Raw genomic sequence first — 6,291 nt, forward strand, 5'->3', positions numbered from 1 at the left:
TCTCCAGTAGGGCAGGTCTGATCTTCAGTCGAGGGCTTTGTTGCCCGTGTCAGTCTCTCCGGTATCCACAGTGGTTCTCGTCCCAGTTCCTGTGGGAAAACACAAACCGCGCCTCGGTTCCAGCTGACCACTGGATCCGGGCCCATCCATTGTCCTGTCATAGATAACCGCGCCTTTGGAGGCAGGCCTTGGCTTACTTCCCCTTTTTGTTTTTTATTTTTTATTTTTTATTTTTATCTTTTTCGTTTTTTTTTTTTTTTTTTTTTTTTTTTTTGGTACCAGGGATCGAACTGGCGATTGCCTGCTTCCAAGGCAGGCGCTTATGCCGCTGAGCTAAATCCCCAGCTCCCATTTCCTCGACCGGCGTTTTTCTCAGCCTGCTCGGCAGAGAACTCTGTGTACCAGGCTCGCCAATCCAGGTAACTGCCCGAGGGCAGACACGCCTTTGCCAGCTGAATCCAGTCCGCGGGGGTGAGGGGCCCAGAAGACAGGTTCTCCAGCATGGCAATGGTGTAAGGCGCAGTCGGCCCAAAGGTTGTAACTGCATTTTTAAGTTCTCTAATCTGCTTTATCTCAAAAGGCTCCCATACATTGCGTCCCTGACCCATAGCTACTTGTACAGGAAATATCCCGTAGGGGCCACTATCTATCCCAGGTGGATGTACCTCATGAGACAAGCGTCCCCCCTGCCAAAGCCGCCTGTAAAAATACCGACCCGCCGGCGGCGGAGCATAAGACAGCGGCCGTGATTGGGCGGAAAATGGGGGCCCGTGCATCACTTCCTGTTCTGGCGAAAGGGGAGAGAGCTCCCAGGCGGCCGCCTCGTGGCGAGGAATCGCCTCCGGAAACGGCCCCCAAGGTGGGGCGGAAGGCTTCGCCTCCCTCTCGCGCCGGGGAGCGCTCAGGAGCTCTCTACTCCTCCGCAGACCAGGTTGAGCAGAGCGCAATTCGCGGGGCAACGCTGGAAAAGAACCCTGCGACTCCTTATTGAGCGATTTAGGCTCCTGACAGCTGGTCTCTTTGGCCTCCTTGCCATTCAACTTTCCCTCATCCTCGGAGTCAGACGACTCCGAGGCTAGAGCCCCGTCCTCCTCCTTAGCATCCTTGTTCCCCTTGACGGACCCCTCTCGGGAGCTCCCTGACTGGGCCTGCTCAGATACCCTGCGTACTTTTGTAAGCTCTTGAGAGCTTTCTCCACAACCACCCTCGCTCTTAATGTTGCTACCTAACATGTTTCCCATCTTTTAATATGTTACTCACCACGTGAGGCCCAAGGAATCCGCCACTTACGCGTGAGCCTGAGGGGAGTCTAAAAGCCCTGTAGGTGCGCGCCACCCAGAGCCCAGGCTTATCCCCAACTCACCTGTCTCGCAGCTCTGTACTGGAGCGTTGTCCACTTCCACGTCTCGGGGGTGATCAGTCCCCGGGCGGGCCTCCAAATGTCGATGTCCGCTCCCGGCCGGCAGGAAGGACACACGACAAAGTCTGGCAGTGGACAACCTTTTCTTTTTATTTTCCTTCTCCGTACAGTCTGCCCTGGGTTCTCCCAGCTGAAGCCTCCTCTGGTCCGCTCCCCGCGGCTCCTTTTGTGCTTCAGTCTGCCCCAAAGCCTCTACCGGTCCGCTCTCCGCGGCTCCTTCTGGGCTTCTACTTCCGGGCTTCTACCTGGCTTCTTCTTCCCCCCCAGGGGTGGCACCAGTATATATACGGATACAGTGTCCAATCATGTTAAAGTAAGCAAGGCAAGCTGATTGGCTAACATCATCAGTTGCCAGGCAGACTATATTGTTGAGCGGGTTGTTTACGCGGTAAGCAGGAAACTAACATATTCGATGGGAGGGGTAATCTACCTCAGGCTTTGCTCTTTACCACAGGCCGCACGTCCGCCGCGCAAGGCGAGCTATCACAGACGTGGCTCCCAACACCTGGGCCCATGAGAAACTTCTATGTTGTGCAGCCCAGGAGGTAAACATGTTCTTGGGCCCATGAGAAACTTCTATTTTTTATGCTATGAAGCTATTCCCAGGTTAATATCAGTGCGATGCTTTGTCTAGAAGGCTGAGGGAATGGATGATGTCCAGCTTCAGTGTGTGGTTTCCCACACCCATTCACTGTGGGACACCTGGCTCCAGTTCCCAACATATCCCCCTTATTTCTTAGACAAAGCGTCACATGGGAATTTCATTAGCAGTTGATTCTAACTTAAAACGTTTCAAGTCCAAACGCACATTTCTCGTTTGCCCAACAACAGTTCTCACAAAATATGGAAAAATTGTTATCATGGCAATAAATGCTAGAGCTCCAATACCAGCTAGAATGATAAAATGCGAAATGCCCGTGAGGCTTGGAAAATGGCTGGTTAATGCGTTGAATATTTGCTCAGTTTCTTTTGCTATGTCAACTTTTATTGCTCGTGCATTGGTTATATCTTGGATAGTCTTATGCAACTTAAGCAAATCTAGAGTATTGGAATTATGCCATATTCCTAGCAAATGATTTTTCACCCTATCCCAAGGTAAATCACTTTCATTATGTCTATGTGAAGTAACACAAATATGTTCATATAAGGCATGACATTTCAAAGAAGACTGTACTTGCAAATCATATAATTGATCTCCTAAGGTTATTACTGTATCTTGTAGAGCATTTAATTTTTGTTCAATCAGACTATCCCAATTTTCCTGTATTTTCAAAACCAAAGAAACATTATGGGATAACTCATTAACATAGGATGCAGTTTGCACACTTTCTGTAAGAGATATTGTGGACATTGTAGTGGAGGCTATGGAAGTAATAAGTGCAGCAATTCCAGTCATTAACATCCCAACAAATCGTTTGGCCCGATTTAAAAGCTTAGTTAATTTTTGCAAAATAATCACAGAAGGATCTTGATACCACTCTATGGTGATATTAACAGGTAAAAATACAAATGGAGGTTGTTTGACCAGTAATATGGATGAGTGGTTTCATGAAGCATTAACACAATTGGATAAGATGCAATCTTTACAAGTAATTTCATAAGATTCATTGTTCTTATTTACAGTAAGTTCTCCACTTATAACACCATATGGTTCAGAAATACAAGCTATGATAGTTACATTTTTTACTGTGCCATTAACAGAAATAGCATCCTGTGTCCCTATATGTTGCCATACAACATTTTCCTTTGCAACAGCAATGTAATCAAGTGCTGCAACCAACTTCCACAGCATGGTAAAAAAGGTGATGTTATTCCTTGTCCATATTCCATATAATAAATTTTGGGGCCTGTAGGTTGTTTCTCTGTAATCACTCCAATCACATAGATCTTTGTAACATATAGTATAATTATGATGGCACAAACGCCATGAGGGTCCATATACACTTTTGCTTGGATATTTTTGTCTACATTCTGGAATATGCTCAGGGGGATTACCTTTTCCCACTCTAGTTTCACTACTGTTGCGAAATACATACATCATATCTACTCCCCAGTGCATTCCATTAGTAAAGTTTCCATCCCAATCAGAATATCTTTCTATTAATGTACAATTCTTATTTGTTTTAGAAAAACATAGGGGTAATGAAGCAGACATTTCAGTGTAATTATATACAATAGAGATAGGTTTTATATGAGTGGAAGAAGGAAAACTTAAGACACGAATATTATTTACATAAACAGTAACATCATCGTTGTCGGCCCATGACATAGGGTGCAACAAAGGAGGATTAGGTACAAATGCCCAATAATTATCCGCCCACACAGGCATATAAAATATATGCAAAACCCAAATAATGCTTAACAGTTGAGCCAAAAACAGAAGAGTTTCATCTCTTGTTGCAAGAGGCCTTCTGGTCATTGTTCTTGTCCTCGAGGTCATGGTTAGTCGTAGCATCGTCCTGCGCAATTTTTCTATCTTGCTCTTGGGCAAGTCGTACACAGCGTTCTGGGATCCACCTGGGTGTATCAGCGTCTGTGGGAAAAACACAAACATACCCTCTTCCCCATATCAATACTGGGTCAGGGCCATGTAATAAATTAGTTAATGGGTCTTTCCAATAAACCATTGGCTTGGAAGACAAATCAGGAAACCAATGTCTCTCAGCTGCAGATCTATTGGAAGCATCAAAAGTTAAAAAATTAAGAACGTAAAGAGCATGGTTAAGAAGGGTTTTGGGAGAATACTTATACCATCTCCCCCTTTTAAATTTCTTTAATGTGTTTTTTTAGTGAGAGATTAGCACGTTCAACAGTTCCTTGTCCTTGAGGATTATAAGGCAGTCCAGTAACACGTTTAATATGGAAAGTCTGACAGAATTTGGCAAAGGGTTTACTAACATATGCTGGGCCATTATAAGTTTTAATGGATCCAGGAATGCCCAGGATAGAGAAACAATATAGTAGGTGTTGTATTACATGGGTGGCAGTTTCTCCAGTCATAGGTGAAAGAAGCATGTAATGAGAAAAGGTGTCTATGGTAATGCGTAGGTATTTTAATGACCCAAAAAGAAAGGATAATGAGTGACATCCATCTGCCAGAAGTCATTTGGACGGAGTCCTCGAGGGTTGACTCCAAAATGCGGTACTGGAAGTAGAGGCTCACATGAGGGACAGTTTTTAACAATTTCTCGTGTCTGCTGCTGTGTTATACCATATTGATAACGTAAAACCTGTGCAGCTTGGTGATGAAGAGCATGTGACTGTTGTGCTTGCGAAACAGCAGGCAGTCCAATATGCGTGGCTCCATCTGCAATTGCATTTCCATGAGTCAAAGTGCCTGGAAGATTAGAATGACTGCCAATATGTCCTACAAAACAAGGCGCAGATCGAGAATGTAAAGATGATTGAATAAGACCAAATAACTGTGCAACAAGGATATTAGCAGTGTTGATAACAGGGACACATTCTAAAACAGTCAAGGCTTGTACTACATATTGGCTGTCTGAAAACAAATTAAAGGGAACATCAAAGAAAAGAATAAAAGCCCGATGAACAGCATAAAGTTCAGTCTCCTGAGCTGAAGTACTCCTCAATTGCCATACATAAGTTTGATTTGGGGATACTAAAGTAGCTTTTCCATTGGAGCTTCCATCTGAAAATAAAGTAATAGCATTAACAAGGGGTTTCATGCGTATGATTTGAGGAAATGAAAAGGTAACTTTGGAGGCAAATGGAAGAATTTTATCCTTGGGATAATGATGTTGGATTTGACCGGTATAGGATGCTAGAGAAAGAGGAAAATAATCAGTCATATTAAGCAATCATTCGAGCTGTTCAGATGTATAAGGGATTATAATAGAGTGAGGGTCTCTTCCTAAATGCATTATAGACAGTTTTCTTTCTTGCATAATGCTTTCTGCAACCAAAGAGGCATAAGGGGGGAGAGCCTTTTTCGGAGAATGCGAACCATGAATCCATGAGAGAACTCCCTGCTGATACAACACACCTGTAGGGCAAAAAGACGTGGGTATGATGATAAGAGACCAGGGAGAGGAAAAATCACAATAATGAAGCTGCACACTTTGAAGAGCCTTATTAACGAGTTCAGGAGCTTTGCGAGCTTCTGCCGTCATTTGGCGGGGTGAACTTGGGTCAGAATCTCCAGCTAATAAGGAAAACAATGGGTGGAGGTCTTGAGTAGTTAACTTTAGAGATGGCCGGATCCAATTAATTTCGCCTGAGTTTTTGAAAATCATGTAACATATGCAAGTGAGAAGTATTAAGAGACAATCGTTGAGGAGAAAAATGCCATGGATATAAGTGAAAACCTAGATAAGAAAAAGGAGGTGAAGTTTGGACCTTCTCAGGTGCGATGAGCAGCCCATTATTTGTTAAATCCTGATGAAGAGAGGCATATACTTGCAAAAGCATCTCAGAATCTTGATGGGCTATTAAAATATCATCCATATAATGAATAAGGTTGGCAGAGGCAAATTTAGATCTGGTATTGGCAATGGCTGCATGTACAAACTTTTGACACAAGGTGGGGCTCGAACCCACGACCCTGAGATTAAGAGTCTCATGCTCTACCAACTGAGCTAGCCGGGCTGCTTGTAACAGGGTGGCTCAGAGAGTGGTGGCAGAGCAGAGGGCGGGGAGGGGGGCATAAGGAGGATGTCACATTCTCTGAAGATTTGTTTTTTTTTATAAAACTTTCTTGAGTTTTTTTTCCCATTTACTAGACTCAGAGTCCCCTTTTAAACAGTCCTTATTTAGAGTCCAAATTGGAAACACATCCACAGGAACCTTCTCAGGACCCCAAGCACAATAATAATCTTTAATCTTTTCTCCTACTGTTTTCCAAGTCTCAA

General features: G+C 44.0%; 1 non-coding gene across 1 annotated transcript; it reads right to left on the reverse strand.

Annotated features, from left to right (window-relative positions):
- Positions 1-5,954: 5,954 nt before the first annotated feature.
- Trnak-cuu (transfer RNA lysine (anticodon CUU)) lies at positions 5,955-6,028 on the reverse strand. The gene has a single exon. It is a non-coding gene; the product is annotated as a tRNA-Lys (tRNA).
- Between the last annotated feature and the right edge of the window lie 263 nt (positions 6,029-6,291).

Source organism: Cavia porcellus, unplaced genomic scaffold, assembly GCF_034190915.1.
Source record: "Cavia porcellus strain 051 isolate PalLab524CR breed Dunkin Hartley unplaced genomic scaffold, mCavPor4.1 scaffold_37, whole genome shotgun sequence".
Taxonomy (NCBI): Eukaryota; Metazoa; Chordata; class Mammalia; order Rodentia; family Caviidae; genus Cavia; species Cavia porcellus.